Source organism: Oncorhynchus keta, chromosome 31 (genome assembly GCF_023373465.1).
Source record: "Oncorhynchus keta strain PuntledgeMale-10-30-2019 chromosome 31, Oket_V2, whole genome shotgun sequence".
Lineage (NCBI taxonomy): Eukaryota > Metazoa > Chordata > Actinopteri > Salmoniformes > Salmonidae > Oncorhynchus > Oncorhynchus keta.
The window spans coordinates 18,616,779-18,638,067 of record NC_068451.1 but is presented as its reverse complement, the minus strand read 5'-3'; the positions used below and the strand labels follow the sequence as shown (position 1 = coordinate 18,638,067).

The 21,289-nt window shown below is 43.3% G+C and overlaps 1 protein-coding gene across 1 annotated transcript in view; it reads left to right on the top strand.

Moving 5' to 3' along the window:
* LOC118372994 (cyclin-dependent kinase 14) overlaps positions 1-21,289 on the top strand; it is a 284,041-nt gene that overhangs the window by 197,604 nt on the left and 65,148 nt on the right. The gene's annotated exons all lie outside the window — the stretch shown is intronic.

The window sequence follows — 21,289 nt, the reverse complement described above, 5'->3', positions numbered from 1 at the left end:
TCTGGATTTTGATAATTACCGGGTATCAGCTTAATTCTGCTCTGCATGCATTATTTGGTGTTCTACGTTGTACACAGGGGATATTTTTGCAGAATTATGCATGCAGTCTTAATTTGGTGTTTGTCCCATTTTGTGAATTCTTGGTTGATGGGCGGACATAGAATGCCCTTCTTGCCTTGCCTCTCAGATCGTTCACAGCTTTATGGAAGTTACCTGTGGTGCTGATGTTTAGGCCAAGGTATGTATAGTTTTTTTGTGTGCTCTAGGGCAATGGTGTCTAGATGGAATTTGTATTTGTGGTCTTGGCGACTGGACCTTTTTTGGTACACCATTATTCAGGTCTTACTGTGATTTACTGTCAGTTCCCAGGTCTGGCAAAATCTGTGCAGAATATCTAGGTGCTTCTGTAGGCCCTCCTTGGTTGGTGACAGAAGCACCAGATCATCAGCAAACAGTAGACATTTGACTTCAGATTCTAGTAGGGTGAGGTCGGGTGCTGCAGACTTCTAGTACCCGCGCCAATTCGTTGATATATACGTTGAAGAGGGTGGGGCTTAAGCTGCATCCCTGTCTCACCCCACGGCCCTATGGGAAGAATTGTGTGTTTTTTGCTTATTTTAACCGCACACTTGTTGTTTGTGTACATGGATTTTATAATGTTATGTTTTTCCCCCAATACTACTTCCATCAATTTGTATAGCAGACCCTCATGCCAAATTGAGTCGAAGGCTTTTTTTATAAACAAAGCATGAGAAGACTTTGCCTTTGTTTTGGTTTGTTTGTTTGTCAATTCAGGTGTGCAGGGTGAATACGAGGTCTGTCGTACGATGATTTGGTAAAAAGCCAATTTGACATTTGCTTTCACTGAGGGAATGTACGAGCCTGCTGTTAATGATAATGCAGAGAATTTTCCAACGGTTGCTGTTGACGCATATCCCACGGTAGTTATTGGGGTCAAATTTGTCTCCACTTTTGTGGATTGGAAGGATTAGTCCTTGGTTCCAAATATTGAGGAAGATTCCAGAGCTAAGGATGATGTTAAAGAGTTTTAGTATAGCCAATTGGAATTTGTTGTCTGTATATTTGATCATTTCATTGAGGATACCATCAACACCACAGGCCTTTTTGGGTTGGAGGGTTTTTATTTTGTCCTGTACTTCATTCAAGTTAATTGGAGAATCCAGTGGGTTCTGGTAGTCTTTAATTAATAGTTGATTCTAAGATTTGTATTTGATCATGTATATGTTTTTGCTGTTTGTTCTTTGTTATAGAGCTAAAAAGATTGGAGAAGAGGTTTACAGCTCCATTTTAGATAGATCATTCTTTGTGTTGTTGTTTGTTTAGTGTTTTCCAATTTTCTAGTCTATTGATTTTTTAATTACATTGAGCTGATTTCTGACGTGCTGTTCCTTCTTTTTCCGTAGTGTATTTCTGTATTGTTTTAGTGATTCAACATAGTGAATGCGGAGACTCAGGTTTTCCGGGTCTCTATGTTTTTGGTTGGTCAGTTTCTAAATTTCTTTCTTAGATTTATGCATTCTTCATCAAACCATTTGTAATTGTTGTTAATTTTCTTCCGTTTTCTATTTGAGATTTTGAGATTTTATAGGGAAGCTTAGAGGTCAAATATACTGTTGAGGGTTTCTACTGACAAGTTTACACCTTCACTATTGAATTTGATGTTGCCTAATTGGTATGTTTCCAAACTACATTCCCTTCCATCTATAGAATTTCTTAATATTACTCAGTTCTTTTGGCTTTGATACCTCGTGATTGAGTATTGCTCTGTAGACTGTGATTCTGCTGTGGTCTGATAGTGTCACGCCCTGACCTTAGAGATCCTTTATAATCTCTATTTGGTAGGTCAGGGTGTGACTAGGGTGGGAAATCTATGTTTATATTTCTCTGTTGGCCGAGTATGGTTCCCAATCAGAGGCAGCTGTCTATCGTTGTCTCTGATTGGGGATCATACTTAGGCAGCCCTTTTTCCCACCTTCAGTTGTGGGATCTTGTCTTTGTGGGTTGCATGTGTTGCACTCCTAGTTTTATGTTCGTTAAGTTGTTTATTGTTTTTTGGTGGAGCATTTAAAATTAAAGAAAAATTTACGCCTTCCACGCTGCACCTTGGTCTTCATTTAATGACGTACGTTACAGATAGGGGTGTCAGTGGGCTGACTTTGAATGCTTTGAGAGACTCTGGGTTGAGGTCAGTGATAAAATAGTCTACATTACTACTGCCAAGAGATTAACTATAGGTGGACCTAACATAGGAATCCCCTCGAAGCCTACCGTTGACTATGTACATACCCAGCGTGCGACAGAGCTGCAGGAGTTGTGAACTGTTTTTGTTGGTTATGTTGTCATAGTTGTGCCTAGGGGGGGGGGGGGCATATGGGGAGGGAATGCTGTCACCTCCAGGCAGGTGTTTGTCACCCCGTGTGCTGAGTGTGTCATGTTCTTGTCCGGTTTGGCATTTAGGTTGCCACAGACTAGTAATTGGAGGTGTACCTGTGGATGTATTTCAAGGCCTACCTTCAAACGCAGTGCCTCTTTGCTTCACATCATGGGAAAATCAAAAGAAATCAGCCAAGACCTCTGAAAAAAATTGTAGACTCCCACAAGTCTGGTTCATCCTTGGGAGCAATTTCCAAACGCCTGAAGGTACCATGTTCATCTGTACAAACAATAGTATGCAAGTATGAACATCATGGGACCATGCAACCGTCATACTGCTCAGGAAGGAGACGCGTTCTGTCTCTTAGAGATGAATGTACTTTGGTGCGAAAAGTGCAAATCAATCCCAAAACAACAGCAAAGGACCTTGTGATTATGCTGGAGGAAACAGGTACAAAAGTATCTATATCCACAGTAAAACGAGTCCTATATCGACAATCTGAAAGGCTGCTCAGCAAGGAAGAAGCCACTGCACCAAAACCTCCATAAAATAGCCAGACAAAGATTGTTTTTTTTGGAGACATATCCTCTGCTCTGATAAAACAAAAATAGATCTGTTTGGCCATAATTACCATCGTTCTATTTGAAGGAAAAGGGGGATGCTTGCCAGCCGAAGAACACCATCCCAACCGTGATGGACGGGAGTGGCAGCATCATGTTGTAGGGGTGTTTTGCAGCAGGAGGGACTGGTGCACTTCACAAAATAGATGGCATCACGAGGTAGGAAAATTATGTGGATATATTGAAGCAACATCTCAAGACATCAGTCAGGGAGTTAAAGCTTGGTCGCAAATGGGTCTTCTAAATGGACCATGACCCCAAGTATGATTCCAAAGTTATGGCAAAATGGCTTAAGGACAGGAAAGTCAAGGTATTGGAGAGGCCATCACAAAGCCCTGATCTCAATCCTATAGAAAATGTGTGGGCAGAACTGTAAAAGTGTGTGCGAGCAAGGAGGCCTACAAACCTGACTCAGTTCCAGCTCTGTCAGGAGGAATGGGCCAGAATTCACACACCTTATTGTGGGAAGCTTGTGGAAGGCTACACGAAACGCTTGACCCAAGTTAAATGATTTAAAGGCAATGCTACTAAATACTAATTGAGGGTATGTAAACTTCTGACCCACTGGGAATGTGATGAAATAAATAAAAGCTGAAATAAATCCTGCCCTCTACTATTATTATGAAATTTCACATTCTTAAAATAAAGTGGTGATCATAACTGACCTAATACAGGGACTTTTTACTAGGCTTAAATGTCAGGAATTGTGAAAAACTGAGTTTAAATGTATTTGGCTAAGGTGTATGTAAACTTCCGACTTCAACTGTAGGTAGCACACAGGAGGACATGTATTTCTGTTAAGATCATTTCCTTTTGAATTTCTATTCAAATGTAAAATGTTTCTGATTTGATTTACATTTAATGGAGTTAGGTCTGCTCTATTAGCAATTAGCATACCCCCTGAGTCCCTTTCTCCCTCCTTCTCTGTCTGTCTGCCTGTCTGTCTGTCTGTCTGTCTGTCTGTCTGTCTGTCTGTCTGTCTGTCTGTCTGTCTGTCTGTCTGTCTGTCTGTGTCTGTCTGTCTGTCTGTCTGTCTGTCTGTCTGAACATATGTGCCTCTCTAATGAGCATAGCATACATAGCTTTTCTTCTTTTTTTCTTTCACTTTTCTTTTTGTTTCTCAAAAAAAATGGTCTTGTGTGAAGGAGCCAACAGCTTCACCATCTCCTCATCCAGCAGCAGCAGCCTCAGTGGTTCCTTTTGGTTCCCCTCTGCTCACTGAAACTGGGTTAAATTAAAGTTGTCTAATTAAAACTTGGCCTGTCTTCCATCTTCCATTGATGTGTTTGTTGGGAAGAATCTGTTAATGCTACTTAGAGAAGATGAGTTTCCCAAATTGACATATAGTATATGTCAACGTAGAATGGGAGTGATAAACGACAGGACCTCTGGATTTTGTGTGTGTTTGCGCGTGTGTGTGTGTGTTGTGTCAGTGAGTGTGTATGCACGGGTTATGTAAGAAGGAAGAGAGCAGAGTGTTCTCCCATGTGAGTCTTCTGACATGTTTTTGGTTTGTGTTTCCACTGGAGTTGTGCATATGTCAGACTGGGAGACAGGTTGGCTGTGTACGGGCCAATTACCTTGACGAGATAGCAGGTCGAAAATGTCGGGAGAAAAGAGAGGGAGGGAGGAGGGGAGAGAGAGCAGGTGTCAGGTCTCCTCACTAAATATGCACAACAGCCTAGCGCCCCAGCCAGCCTAGAGCAGAATGCAAATATATCCAATGTATCCCTCTCACACCCACAACTTCTCAAAGTCGCTCTTTCATATTAGTGACATCTAACATTGATTCACAAAAAGTAAATATTTTCCCAGTTACGTCATTCCCCTCCAAAGAACCATAGAGACCCTTCTATATTCTTAACAGTCTCATGTACATCATATATAAAAGACAGATTCATAGCAGATATCACACAGGGATAATCCACTACAATGAATCATTGTTCTGAAGACTTGTAGCTGAAGTTGAGGAGGGGGAACTGAAGACCACTAGCTCTATACCATACGGCTGCTGTGATGTGAAGGGTCTGGCTGGTCAGTTTGAAGCTGGAAGTCAGCAGGAAGGAGGGAGACTGACTTGTACGGATCTGGACTCACAAATTAGAGCCCCAGCAGGGAGTCTCCATGGTAACGCCGCATGGCCATACTGTAGCTGTTTGGATCGGAGGGTTGGAACACTGGTTCTAGTTATGCATCAAGCTCTACATATCTCTCATGAGAGATTCAGAGAGAGTGAGAGAGAGAGGAAATGAAATACATGTGAGATTAAATTAAATGAAAGAGATGTGTGTTGGAGGAGAGAGGTGGCAGGGGAAAAAAAATATTATTTTCACTAATACCTTTCTATAAAGTCTGACTTGGTTGACCTGCCCCTGGAGTGAGATAAGTGTACTAATGGTTTATAGTGACAGGATATTGATTTGCTAGCATGAGCCCAGATTTTCCTTGAAATTGTGAGGTGTGTGTGTGTGTGTGTGTGTGTGTGTGTGTGTGTGTGTGTGTGTGTGTGTGTGTGTGTGTGTGTGTGTGTGTAGGATTTGTGAATAGGCCCTTTTGTGTACTGGTAGCCTGAAACTATAAAACAACCTATGGTTGCTCGGCTTGACGTAAATGAGTAGACATAACAAAGTTAATCACATAAGATTTTGAAATGGTTGTGTGAGTGACATATTGTATTGATGCTGTTTCTGTGCAGCGGTTACAGTGTGATTCTCCGGGTAGTGAGGTCATAGCATCGACACCGTGTGACAGGAGAAGAGCTTTATCATGGCCGTGCAGCTTGGGCTGGTACACTGTCTGTCTGTGACAACACACGGTGGCAGCTGTGGCCCTGTGTTCCCTCTGCCTCTGTCTGCAACACAACACATGGACGCCTCTCCAGAACCATCTCTCAACACTTCAATATCCTTCCTCCTTTCTCTTGCTGTCTCTCTCCCTCCTTTCTTTCTCTCTAAATCTCTGTTTTGCTGCTTTTTAAAGATACATTTGATGCTTCAGTGTGTGTATATCTGTTTTTAAGCTCCTTTTAAGCGTTTCACAAAGTGGAGCAAAACACAACCTGTGTGTCACTCAAAGCCTGGTCCCAGATATGGTTGTGCTTTCTTACCAATTCCTATGATGATTGTGACATAAAGGCCTGAGACCAACTCTATCCGTGTATTCTGTCAGAGAGAACCTAGGTGGATGAGTTCAGTGCAGCACCCTGTGAGTTGTTTAACTGAAGGCTCGGCTGTGGGGTTGACCTGACCTGGACTTCATGTCTCTCTCTCTATGGGACTATCTATGAGCCTAGCAGGTTGTAGGGACAGTTGTATGAGTGTCCTGTTGAGGTGTTACACAGCGGAGTTCCTCCAGGCTAAATGCAACACGTCACCTTCCTGTTGTCAGCCCTCGCTCCCTTCCTCCAGACCCTTTCAACTCTTCCCAGGGTCCAGTCTGAGCCTGTCTGCATGCCTGGGGTTCACTCTTCCAATGGGTTCACTCTCCCATACAATCCTTTCACACTACTCAATAGCCCCTCTCCCTTTCTCCCGTGTTTCTTTCTCTTCTCTCGTCTGTCTTTCTCCCTCCCTCTCCCCTCCCCTCCCCCCTCTCCTAGTCTCTTAGTCTGTTTAGCAGTATGTCACTGGTTTTTTGTTGAGAGCTGGTGTGTGCGGTGCGTGTGCGTGTGTGTCCATTTAGCACTGATGTGTGTGATGTGTTTCACTGCGTCTGGTCTTGTCTGGCGCAGCGCAGCGCTGCACTCTCCCACGGGGAAGGTCGCGGTGACACTGTAGACCTCCGGCTGTTTGTTTTGTCCTCTGAGCTTCCCACTGGCTGGCATGGCAGGCCCATACACCATGTCTGTTGTGTTGGGACTGTGTATCTGGAGATGTTTCACCTGTGTTAGCGCTAAATGCTAACACTTTGGATGTGTTGGACCAGTGTTGTTGTAGGATAGTGTTAGTGGCGCTAAATGCTAACACTTTGGATGTGTTGGACCAGTGTTGTTGTAGGATAGTGTTAGTGGCGCTAAATGCTAACACTTTGGATGTGTTGGACCAGTGTTGTTGTAGGATAGTGTTAGTGGCGCTAAATGCTAACACTTTGGATGTGTTGGACCAGTGTTGTTGTAGGATAGTGTTAGTGGCGCTAAATGCTAACACTTTGGATGTGTTGGACCAGTGTTGTTGTAGGATAGTGTTAGTGGCGCTAAATGCTTACACTTTGGATGTGTTGGACCAGTGTTGTTGTAGGATAGTGTTAGTGGCGCTAAATGCTAACACTTTGGATGTGTTGGACCAGTGTTGTTGTAGGATAGTGTTAGTGGCGCTAAATGCTAACACTTTGGATGTGTTGGACCAGTGTTGTCGTAGGATAGTGTTAGTGGCGCTAAATGCTAACACTTTGGATGTGTTGGACCAGTGTTGTTGTAGGATAGTGTTAGTGGCGCTAAATGCTAACACTTTGGATGTGTTGGATCAGTGTTGTTGTAGGATAGTGTTAGTGGAGCTAAATGCTAACACTTTGGATGTGTTGGACCAGTGTTGTTGTAGGATAGTATTAGTGGCGCTAAATGCTAACACTTTGGATGTGTTGGACCAGTGTTGTTGTAGGATAGTATTAGTGGCGCTAAATGCTAACACTTTGGATGTGTTGGACCAGTGTTGTTGTAGGATAGTGTTAGTGGCGCTAAATGCTAACACTTTGGATGTGTTGGACCAGTGTTGTTGTAGGATAGTATTAGTGGCGCTAAATGCTAACACTTTGGATGTGTTGGACCAGTGTTGTTGTAGGATAGTGTTAGTGGCGCTAAATGCTAACACTTTGGATGTGTTGGACCAGTGTTGTTGTAGGATAGTGTTAGTGGCGCTAAATGCTAACACTTTGGATTGTTGGACCAGTGTTGTTGTAGGATAGTGTTAGTGGCGAAATGCTAACACTTTGGATGTGTTGGACCAGTGTTGTTGTAGGATAGTGTTAGTGGCGCTAAATGCTAACACTTTGGATGTGTTGGACCAGTGTTGTTGTAGGATAGTGTTAGTGGCGCTAAATGCTAACACTTTGGATGTGTTGGACCAGTGTTGTTGTAGGATAGTGTTAGTGGCGCTAAATGCTAACACTTTGGATGTGTTGGACCAGTGTTGTTGTAGGATAGTGTTAGTGGCGCTAAATGCTTAAGTTTTTGATGTGTTCGACTGCTGTTGCTCTGGGTACTGTTAGCACTACATGCTAATGCTGTGGATGAATACCACTGTGATCAGAGAGAGGGAGAGTGTCCACTGTTGTAGACTGTTAGTTGCATACAGTGTTACCACAAGTTATTTTAAATGAATGGGAGAGAGTGTAAACTACAAACTATTTTAGACACAAGGAAACTTTGCAAAGAAGATCATTTCCCTCATTTTTACCAGTCTCGCTCATTTTCCTTCATTTTACTGCTGGCAGAAAAACATACACATTTTGCAAATGTATTTGTTCTGTATAGGAAACATTCAACCTGATGACAAAGCATTATTTCTCTCGCTCTCGTGCTCTTTCTCCCTCTCTCTCTGTCTGTCTCTTTCTCACTTTGTCTGCCTTGTCTCTGTCTCTCTCTGTCTCGTCTTTGTCTGTCTCTTTTTCTCTCTCTCTCTGTCTCTCTTTCTCTCTCCCTCTCTTTCTCTCTCCCCCTTCTCCCTCTCTATCTCAATTTCAATTTAAGGGGCTTTATTGGCATGGGAAACATATGTTTTACATTGCCAAAGCAAGTGAAACAGATCATTAACAAAAGTGACAGCCAGGTCAAGAGTCTGTACATAGACAAAGATTTCCTTAATTTTGGGTCAGTCACAGTGGTCAGGTATTCTGCCACTGTATACTCTCTGTTTAAGACCAAATAGCATTCTAGTTTGCTCTTTTTTGTGTTAATTATTTCCAATGTGTCAAGTAATTCTCTTTTTGCTTTCTCATGATTTGGTTGGGTCTAATTGTGTTGCTGTCCTGGGGCTCTGTGTGGTCTGTTTGTGTTTGTCAACAGAGCCCCATGACCAGCTTGCTTAAGGGGCTCTTCTCCAGGTTTATTTCTCTGTAGGTGATGGCTTTGTTATGGAAGGTTTGGGAATCGCTTCCTTTTAGGTGGTTGTTGAATTGAACGTCTCTTTTCTGGATTTTGATAATTAGCAAGTATCACCTCTCTCTCTCTGGGCTGAAATATTATGTTAACGTACAGCGGAGGGGGCGTGGCCACAGGGCCTCTGATAAGTGGATCATGGAGAATGTGAATGAAGCAACGTCAGGCGAGGCAAAAAACACATTCATCCCTACACACACAATACAAACACACACACACACACATTCAGCCCTCCACTCAGCACAGCACAGCACAATACCGAGCAGGACTTAATTAAACCTTACCCAGCTGCATGAATAATGCAGCAAATGGTTCCCTCCCTCAGTCCTCAGAAAGAAAGTCTCCCTTTCTACTGCTTACCAACCAGCCAGCCAGGCAACCAGCCAGCCAAGCAGCCGGGTAGGCTGCATTCACTTATCTCACTGTGCTGCATTCACTTATCTCACTGTGCTGCATTCACTTATCTCACTGTGCTGCATTCATCTTATCTCACTGTGCTGCATTCACTTATCTCACTGTGCTGCATTCACTTATCTCACTGTGCTGCTGCATTCTCTTATCTCACTGTGCTGCATTCACTTATCTCACTGTGCTGCATTCATCTTATCTCACTGTGCTGCATTCATCTTATCTCACTGTGCTGCATTCACTTATCTCACTGTGCTGCATTCATCTTATCTCACTGTGCTGCATTCATCTTATCTCACTGTGCTGCATTCACTTATCTCACTGTGCTGCATTCACTTATCTCACTGTGCTGCATTCACTTATCTCACTGTGCTGCATTCACTTATCTCACTGTGCTGCATTCATCTTATCTCACTGTGCTGCATTCATCTTATCTCACTGTGCTGCATTCACTTATCTCACTGTGCTGCATTCATCTTATCTCACTGTGCTGCATTCATCTTATCTCACTGTGCTGCATTCACTTATCTCACTGTGCTGCATTCACTTATCTCACTGTGCTGCATTCATCTTATCTCACTGTGCTGCATTCATCTTATCTCACTGTGCTGCATTCACTTATCTCACTGTGCTGCATTCACTTATCTCACTGTGCTGCATTCACTTATCTCACTGTGCTGCATTCACTTATCTCACTGTGCTGCATTCACTTATCTCACTGTGCTGCATTCACTTATCTCACTGTGCTGCATTCACTTATCTCACTGTGCTGCATTCACTTATCTCACTGTGCTGCATTCATCTTATCTCACTGTGCTGCATTCATCTTATCTCACTGTGCTGCATTCACTTATCTCACTGTGCTGCATTCATCTTATCTCACTGTGCTGCATTCATCTTATCTCACTGTGCTGCATTCACTTATCTCACTGTGCTGCATTCACTTATCTCACTGTGCTGCATTCACTTATCTCACTGTGCTGCATTCACTTATCTCACTGTGCTGCATTCATCTTATCTCACTGTGTTTCAGGAATACATTTAAAGCATTCCACCGTACGGCTCCAACCAGGGATTTCTGGTCATTTCCACCAGCCTGGAACATCTGATGTTCATTTGCTGTGCTGTTTTTCTCCTATGTATGGAGGGTTGAAATTAGAACGTTGTTTATGAGAGATAATGTAGGGGTTTTAAGTTAAGTCATGGTGTAGTATGGCTCTCTGGTTGTCTTAGTGAGCCTCTTCTCAACCAGTGGTTACTGATAGTTTTATCATTCTGCTGATCAGAAAGAGAAAAAGTTACATTTATGAAATTATTCTATTAACAGACAATATGATGTTTTTAGGCTATGTGCCCAATTGAGCTAGATGAGTCCAAATAAGTTATTGAAATGTGAAACAAACGAACACACAGTCAAATCAAAGACAAGACCGTTCCACAGCATCCTAAAAGAGAGACCCAAACAAATACACCCAAATACACCCAGATACGTGATCAAATCTCACTCTGGTAGACACACACGCACATGCACACACACACGGACAGAGAGACATGAGGTATAGATTGACTCATCGTGCTGGGGCTGAGGTGTAGTGATTTCACACCTGGTTTGTTGGCTAACAGCCTTACGCTCTCTGCACTGCAGGCACTAATTTCCTGTGTGTGTGTGTGTGTGTGTGTGTGTGTGTGTGTGTGTGTGTGTGTGTGTGTGTGTGTGTGTGTGTGTGTGTGTGTGTGTGTGTGTGTGTGTGTGTGTGTGTGTGTGTGTGTGTGTGTGTGTGTGTGTGTGTGTGCGTGCGTATTTGTGCGTCCCTGCGTTCGTCCGTGTGTGTGCGTGTGTACCACAGTTGTGTGTGTTACCTGGGAGACAGTCTGAAAGCCCAACTTTTTAGGGAGGGAAAGAAGAGAGGGAGAGGAGGGGGTTGTATTAGCCTAACGGGGCTCAGCAGGACAGGGAGAGATCCAGGCTACCTCCCCCTCCAGCTCCACTCACCCCCCAACCAGCCTTATTTCCCAGCTCCAACTCTCCTCACTCTCTCTTCCAGACCCACTCTCCCCCACTCCAAACCAGGCAGTATTGGATTAAATAAAGCATAGCCTGGGAGTGCAGGTCTGAGTTATTAACCCTTTGCCGGGGAGGGAAATATTTGGGCCGTTGAGGTGATGATGTCTGAATCCTAACACAGCAGGAGAGCCAGCTGGTCCCTGCTGTGACTTAGAGTGTGTTCAGGGACGATTATTCCACGAGGCATACAACGGCAACTGATTATGTTGTTATGTTATTACACTGTTTATTTACTTAGCTGACTTCCTGATCCAGGGTAGAGGGTTAGATTAGTTGGCATTTTTCACATGCTCAGCCCTACAAGGCTGCTGGGTTTATGAATGAGAGAGATTATAAAACTCTAGACTTATACTCTCGTGTGGGGAGAATCTAGTCGTATACTCTAGTGTGGGGATACTCTCGTGTGGGGATACTCTGGTCTTATACTCTAGTGTGGGTATATTCTAGTGTGGGGATACTCTGGTCTTATACTCTAGTGTGGGGATACTCTCGTGTGGGGATACTCTGGTCTTATACTCTAGTGCAGGGATATTCTAGTGTGGGGATATTCTAGGTCTTATACTCTAGTGTGGGTATATTCTAGTGTGGGGATACTCTAGTGTGGGATACTCTAGTGTGGGGATACTCTCGTGTGGGGAGAATCTAGTCGTATACTCTAGTGCAGGGATATTCTAGTGTGGGGATATTCTAGGTCTTATACTCTAGTGTGGGGATATTCTAGTGTGGGGATACTCTGGTCTTATACTCTAGTGCAGGGATATTCTAGTGTGGGGATATTCTAGGTCTTATACTCTAGTGTGGGGATATTCTAGTGTGGGGATACTCTGGTCTTATACTCTAGTGCAGGGATATTCTAGTGTGGGGATATTCTAGGTCTTATACTCTAGTGTGGGGATATTCTAGTGTGGGGATACTCTAGTGTGGAATACTCTAGTGTGGGGATACTCTAGTCTTGTACTCTAGTGCAGGGATATTCTAGGTTATATACTACTAGTGTGGGGATATTCTAGTTTTGGGATACTCTAGTGTGGGAAGACACTAGTCTTATACTCTAATGTGGGGATATTCTAGTGAGGGGATACTCAAGTGTTGGGAGAGTCTCGTCCCACTACTCTAGTGCAGGGATATTCTAGGTTGTATACTCTAGTGTGGGGATATTCTAGTTTTGGGATACTCTAGTGTGGGAAGACTCTAGTCTTATACTCTAATGTGGGATATTCTAGTGAGGGGATACTCAAGTGTTGGGAGAGTCTAGTCGTCCTTTACTCTAGTGTGAGGATATTCTAGTTTGGGGATATTCTAGGTCTTATACGGCAGGGTAGCCTAGTGGTTAGAGCGTTGGACTAGTAACGAAAGGTTGCAAGTCTTAATACCCTGAGTGACAAGGATAAATTCTTCGTGTGCCCCTGAACAGGCAGTTAACCCATTTCCTAGGCCGTCATTGAAAATAAGAATTTGTTCTTAACTGGGGAAATAAAGGTCAAATAAAATAGTGTGGGTATACTGGTTTTATACTTTAGTGTAGGAAGACACTAGTCTTATACTCTAATGTGGGGATATTCTAGTGAGGGATACTCTAGTGTTGGGGATAGTCTAGGTTTTTACTCTAGTGCAGGGATATTCTAGGTTTTATACTCTAGTGTGGGGATATTCTAGTGTGGGGACACTAATATGGGGATACACTAGTCTTGGGGATACTCTAATGTGGGGATATTCTAGTGTCTCATACTCAAGTGTGGGGACACTAATGTGGGGATACACTAGTTTGGGATACTCTAGTGTGGGGATATTCTAGGTCTCATACTCTAGTGCTGGGACACTAATGTGGGGATACACTAGTTTGGGGATACTCTAGTGTGGGGATATTCTACTGAGGGGACACTTGCAGTTTGGGGGGATACCCCGTGAGGGATAGTCAAGGGATATTGTCAAAGTCCGACCGAGGGTGTTTCCCTTTCTGGCGCCCTGAACCGGCCTATTAGCTGCCACTGATTGTTTTTCCTCCTCCATGTATGTTTAGTAACCTGAATTTGTTCTTTAACAGCCGGCCCGCCTGGTTGTTGTGCTGGCTTATTTCAATGTAACCTTCGGCTCTGTTAAAAGGTAGTGTGGTGCCTGGTCGGATTTTTTCCATTGTATTTTTTGGATTCCCTTTGGTGGGGAACGTAAGTGAGCACCCTGTGGTGCATTGGTGCTATTAAAAGATGCACAGGAACTCTGTCTCCTGCATTTGACTCCACACCCAGTACCCGGGCATTACAGATATTCTAGGTCTTATACTCTAGTGTGGGGATATTCTAGGTTTTATATTCTAGTGTGGGGATACTCTATTGTGGGGATACTCTATTGTGGGGATACACTAGGTTTAATATTCTAGTGTAGAGATACCCTGGTGTGGGGATACTCTAGGTCTCATACTCTACTGTGGGGACACTGTACTGTGGGGATATTTTAGGTATTATACTCTAGTGTGGGGATATTCTAGGTCTTATGCTATAGTGTGGGGATATTCTAGTTCTTATGCTCTAGTGTGGGGATTCTCTGGTGTGGGGATATTCTAGTGTGGGGAATACTCTAGTATGGGGATGCTCTAGTGTGGGGACAGGTCTTATGCTCTAGTGTGGGGATACTCTAGTGTGGGGATATTCTAGTGTGGGGATACTCTTGGTCTTATACTCTTGTTTGGGGATACTAATGTGGGGATACACTAGTTTGGGGGTCTTATACTCTAGTGTGGGTATATTCTAGGTCTTATACTCTGGTGTGGGGATATTCTAGTGTGGGGATACACTGTTTTATATTCTAGTGTGGGGATACTCTAGGTCTTATACTCTGTGTGGGGATATTCTAGTGTGGGGATACTCTGTTTTTATATTCTAGTGTGGGTATACTCTAGGTCTTATACTCTGGTGTTGGGATATTCTAGTGTGGGGATACACTAGGTCTTATACTCTGGTGTGGGGATATTCTAGTGTGGGGATACTCTCTGTTTTATATTCTAGTGTGGGTATACTCTAGGTCTTATACTCTGAGGGGATACTATATTCTAGTGTGGGTATACTTGTATTCTAGTGTGGGTATACCTAGGTCTTATACTCTTGTTTGGGGATACTCTAGTGTGGGTATACTCTCTGTTTTATATTCTAGTGTGGCTTTTCCTCTCTGTTTTATATTCTAGTGGGGTATACCTGTTCAGTTTTATATTCTAGTGTGGGGATACTCTCTGTTTTATATTCTAGTGTGGGTATACTCTCTGTTTTATATTCTAGTGTGGGGATACTGGTTTTATATTCTAGTGTATACTCTAGGTCTTATACTGTTGTTTGGGGATACTCTAGTGCCTGGGGATACTCTGATTTTTCCATTGTATTTTTGGGGATTCCTTTGGTCTGGGAACGTACTCTTGTTTGGGGAGCACCCTGTGGGGATATTGGTCTTATACCTTGTTTGGGGAGATGCACAGCATTGATACTCTTGGTCTTATACCTTGTTTGACTCTAGTGTGGGGATACTCTCTGTTTTATATTCTAGTGTGGGGATACTCTCTGTTTTATATTCTAGTGTGGGTATACTCTAGTTTTATATTCTAGTGTGGGTATACTCTCTGTTTTATATTCTAGTGTGGGGATACTCTCTGTTTTATATTCTAGTGGGGTATACTCTAGGTCTTATACTCTTGTTTGGGGATACTCTAGTGTGGGGATACTCTACTGTCTTATACTCTAGTGTGGGGATACTGGTCTTATACTGTGGGGATATTTTAGGTCTTATACTCTAGTGTAGGGATATTCTAGGTCTTATACTCTAGTGTGGGGATATTCTAGGTCTTATACTCTGGTGTGGGGATATTCTAGTGTGGGGATACTCTAGGTCTTATACTCTGGTGTGGGGATATTTTAGGTATTCTAGTGTGGGGATACTCTCTGTTTTATATTCTAGTGTGGGTATACTCTAGGTCTTATACTCTTGTTTGGGGATACTCTAGTGTGGGGATACTCTACGTCTTATACTCTAGTGTGGGGATACTCTAGGTCTTATACTCTAGTGTGGGGATATTCTAGGTCTTATACTCTAGTGTAGGGATATTCTAGGTCTTATACTCTAGTGTGGGGATATTCTAGGTCTTATACTCTGGTGTGGGGATATTCTAGTGTGGGGATACTCTAGGTCTTATACTCTGGTGTGGGGATATTCTAGTGTGGGGATACTCTAGGTCTTATACTCTGGTGTGGGGATATTCTAGTGTGGGGATATTCTAGGTCTTATACTCTGGTGTGGGGGTATTCTAGTGTGGGGATACTCTCTGTTTTATATTCTAGTGTGTGGGTATTCTAGTGTGGGGATACTGTACTGTGGTGTTTCTCTAGTGTGGGGATATTTTAGGTATTATACTCTGGTGTGAGGATACTCTAGGTCTTATACTCTAGTGTGGGTATATTCTTGGTCGTATACTCTAGTGTGGGGATACTCTAGGTCTTATACTCTAGTGTGGGGATACTCTAGTTCTTATACTCTAGTGTGGGGATACTCTAGGTCTTATACTCTAGTGTGGGGATACTCTAGGTCTTATACTCTAGTGTGGGGATACTCTAGGTCACATATGTCAGAGTCAAGGCCCGCGGGCCACATCCGGCCCGCGAGAAGGTTTTTTACGGCCCCTGGGATGATCTTGATTTATTATTAGAACCGGCCCGCAGACCGCAGCAAGCCGGCAGCCCGCAGATCTTTTACACGCACCAATACTACATTTCCCACAATGCAACGGTGACGCACCGAGCAGTAGGCTGCTTCATTTCAATATTTATTGGCACAGCAGTTGTCAGCATCACAGTAAAATTAACTTTCAGATACCCATCAAAAATGGCAAAACGGAAGGTGGACACTGAGAACCGGGGTTTCAAACAAGGTGGGAGTCGGAGTATTTGTTCACGGAGGTAGCTGGAAAACCTGTGTGTCTTCTGTGTGGAGAAAGTGTGGCGGTACTGAAAGAGTATAATCTGAGACGACATTATGAAACGAAACACGCGGACAAAAACAAGAATATGGACATGGAACAAAGGCTACAAAAGGCAGAGGAATTAAAACGAGGCCTCAAATCTCGACAGGCTCTGTTCAAAAAAGCCAAATCACAAGGCCAGGCTGCTGTCAAGGCCAGTTTTATTTTGGCAGAAGAGATCGCTAAATCAGCCCGGCCATTTACGGAGGGGGATTTCATCAAAACTGCATGATTAAAGTTTGTGACGAAGTTTGCCCAGAAAAAAGGCAACTCTTTTTAAATGTGAGTCTGAGCAGAAACACCATTGCCGGAGTAGACCAGTTGTCCATCAATCTAAAAGAGCAGCTTGTGAAAAAGGGAAAAGATTTCATTGCATATTCCTTGGCTGTGGATGAGAGCACCGACATTTCTGACATTGCCCAGTTGTCAATTTTCATCCGCGGGAGTGGACTCCAGCCTAAGCGTGACAGAGGAGTTTTTGGCTTTACGTCCTATGCATGGCACAACTACGGGGCATGATTTGTATGAAGAGGTGTCAAGATGTGTAAATGAGATGGAGCTGCCTTGGGAAAAACTTGTGGGTTTGACAACCGACGGAGCACCTGCGAGTGTGGACACAGGAGCGGACTGGTGGCGAAGATACGGGAAAAGATGCAAGAGGAAAACGCGACAGGTGAGCTGACAGCTTATCATTGTATCATACACCAGGAAGCGTTGTGCGGTAAAGCCTTGAAAATGGAGCATGTAATGAGCATCATCATGCGCACAGTTAACTTATCAGAGCCAAAGGTTTGAATCACCGCCAGTTCAAGGCATTTCTGACGGAGTTAGAAACGGAGCATGGTGATTTGCCTTATCACACAGAGGTGCGATGGCTAAGCCAGGGAAAGGTGCTTCAAAGATGTTTCGAGCTTCGTGAGGAGATTTGTCTGTTCTTGGACAGCAAAGGGAAAGACACAACACAACTCCGAGACGAAATGTTTCTGTGTGAAATGGCTTTTCTGTGTGACATTACGAGTCATCTGAATGCAATGAACTTGCAGCTGCAGGGTCGGGATATGTCATCTCTGATATGTACAGTACAGTGAAGGCATTTAAAACCAAACTGACTCTGTGGGAGACGTGATGCGGAAAGAAAATTTGAGCCACTTTCCCAGCTGCCAGACTATGAAAGAGAAGCTCTCTACCAGTGCGTTCCCGAGCGCACAGTTGGCTGATAAAATAGGTATGCTTGCCGCTGACTTTCGACGCCGATTTGCTGACTTTGAAGCACAAAAAAGCAGGTTGGAACTGCTCGGTAACCCATTTGCTGTTGACGTGGAAAGCTCACCACCAAACCTCCAAATGGAGTTGATTGACCTCCAATGCAATGATGCACTGAGGGCAAAATATGCGGCAGTGGGTGCTAGTTCGCCCGTTTCCTCCCCGACACAATGCCCCAGTTCCAGGCTGCTCAAACGTTGTCTATGTTTGGCAGCACATACCTGTGTGAACAACTGTTTTCTTTGATGAACTTGAACAAAACATCACACAGAAGTCGACTTACTGCTGAACACCTCCACTCAATTCTGAGGATTTCCTCAGCTCAGAGCCTTCTTGATGAACTTGTGGAAAAGATGGGACACCACCAAGTATCACCCTCAACCTCAAACAAGTGAACATTACTGTGCAATCACATATTTAGAGTTTTTACTCAGTTCAAGTTTAAAAGTTAAAGTTTAATATTTGTTTTCACTGCATGTTACTTCTCCTTAAACAAAGTGTTGTTTTTGATTAATAGATTTTTGCACTTTATTTTATTGTATTTCAATCCAATTATATTTTAAAAATATTTCAGTTGAGTGGATGATAGAAAATTGCTATTATTGTTTTTTTCTTTGAAGTAAATTTAGCCCACTTTTGCTAAAATAGAAAATATAGGCTACTGATGGTGCCTTGAATACCGGTGTCTTTCATTTAATGTTCATGTTATGGGGATTTTTATATAAAGGAAATTTGTCTTTGTGTCTGTTGAAAATTAAAGATTACTGACAGAGCCATAAGAAAATATTGCTTTATTTATCTGATCATATTGGAATATATTTGTTAGGTTTTCAGTAGGTTCAATTAGGTTCACTAGACTATATCGTCATTTAAAAATTTTTCAATGAACATTCGAACAGTCCGGCCCTGTTTTAGCTAAATTTTTTATTTGGCCCTCCGTCCATTTGACTTTGACACCCCTGCTCTAGGTCTTATACTCTAGTGTGGGGATACTCTAGTTCTTATACTCTAGTGTGGGGATACTCTAGGTCTTATACTCTAGTGTGGGTATATTCTTGGTCGTATACTCTAGTGTGGGGATACTCTAGGTCTTATACTCTCGTGTGGGGATACTCTAGTTCTTATACTCTAGTGTGGGGATACTCTAGGTCTTATACTCTGGTGTGGGGATATTCTTGGTCTTATACTCTAGTGTGGGGATACTCTAGGTCTTATACTCTGGTGTGGGGATATTCTAGGTCTTGTACTCTGGTGTGGGGATATTCTAGGTCTTATACTCTGGTGTGGGGATATTCTAGGTCTTATACTCTAGTGTGGGGATATTCTTGGTCGTATACTCTAGTGTGGGGATATTCTTGGTCGTATACTCTAGTGTGGGGATATTCTAGGTCTTGGGATACTCTGGTGTGGGGATATTCTAGGTCTTATACTCTAATGTGGGGATATTCTAGTGAGGGGATACTCAAGTGTTGGGAGAGTCTCGTCCTTTACTCTAGTGCAGGGATATTCTAGGTTGTATACTCTAGTGTGGGGATATTCTAGTTTTGGGATACTCTAGTGTGGGAAGACTCTAGTCTTATACTCTAATGTGGGGATATTCTAGTGAGGGGATACTCAAGTGTTGGGAGAGTCTCGTCCTTTACTCTAGTGTGAGGATATTCTAGTTTGGGGATATTCTAGGTCTTATACGGCAGGGTAGCCTAGTGGTTAGAGCGTTGGACTAGTAACGAAAGGTTGCAAGTTTGAATCCCCGAGCTGACAAGGTACAAATCTGTTCGTTCTGCCCCTGAACAGGCAGTTAACCCACTGTTCCTAGGCCGTCATTGAAAATAAGAATTTGTTCTTAACTGACTTGCCTAGTAAAATAAAGGTCAAATAAAATAGTGTGGGTATACTCTAGGTTTTATACTTTAGTGTAGGAATGTTCTAGTGTGGGGATACTCAAGTGAGGGGATACTCTAGTGAGGGGATATTCTAGTATGGGGATACTCTAGGTTTTATACTCGAGTGTGGGGATACTCTAGGTTTTATACTTGAGTGTGGGGATACTCTAGTGTGGGGACACTAATATGGGGATACACTAGTTTGGGGATACTCTAGTGTGGGGATATTCTAGGTCTCATACTCTAGTGTGGGGACACTAATGTGGGGATACACTAGTTTGGGGATACTCTAGTGTGGGGATATTCTAGGTCTCATACTCTAGTGTGGGGACACTAATGTGGGGATACACTAGTTTGGGGATACTCTAGTGTGGGGATATTCTAGGTCTCATACTCTAGTGTGGGGACACTAATGTGGGGATACACTAGTTTGGGGATACTCTAGTGTGGGGATATTCTAGGTCTCATACTCTAGTGTGGGGACACTAATGTGGGGATACACTAGTTTGGGGATACTCTAGTGTGGGGATATTCTAGGTCTCATACTCTAGTGTGGGGACACTAATGTGGGGATACACTAGTTTGGGGATACTCTAGTGTGGGGATATTCTAGGTCTCATACTCTAGTGTGGGGACACTACTACACTAGTTTGGGATACTCTAGTGTGGGGATATTCTAGGTCTCATACTCTAGTGTTGGGACACTAATGTGGGGATACACTAGTTTGGGGATACTCTAGTGTGGGGATATTCTACTGAGGGGACACTAGTGTGGGGGGATACTCTAGTGAGGGATAGTCTAGTGTAGGGATATTGTCACGAGTCCGACCGAGGGTGTTTCCCCTTCCGGGCGGGTGGCGCTCGGTACCGGCCTATTAGCTGCCACTGATTGTTTTTCCTCCCCCTCCATGTATGTTTAGTGGTAGCACCTGTTCAGGTTAATTCGTTTGTCTTTATTAGACAGCCGGCCCGCCTGGTTGTTGTGCTGGCTTATTTCAATGTAACCTTCGGCTCTGTTGTAGAGGTACGTGTTAGTGCCTGGTCGTGATTTTTTCCATTGTATTTTTTGATTCCCTTTGGTTGGGAACGTAACTTTTGTGAGCACCCTGTGGTGCATTGGTGCTATTAAAAGATGCACAGCATTGAACTCTTGTCTCCTGCATTTGACTCCACACCCACGACACCCGGAGGATATTCTAGGTCTCATACTCTAGTGTGGGGATATTCTAGGTTTTATATTCTAGTGTGGAGATACTCTATTGTGGGGATACTCTATTGTGGGGATACTCTAGGTTTAATATTCTAGTGTAGAGATACCCTGGTGTGGGGATACTCTACTGTGCGGATACTCTACTGTGGGGGTACTGTACTGTGGGGATATTTTAGGTATTATACTCTAGTGTGGGGATATTCTAGGTCTTATGCTATAGTGTGGGGATATTCTAGTTCTTATGCTCTAGTGTGGGGATTCTCTGGTGTGGGGATATTCTACTGTGTGGATACTCTACTGTGGGGATATTTTAGGTATTATACTCTAGTGTGGGGATATTCTAGGTCTTATGCTATAG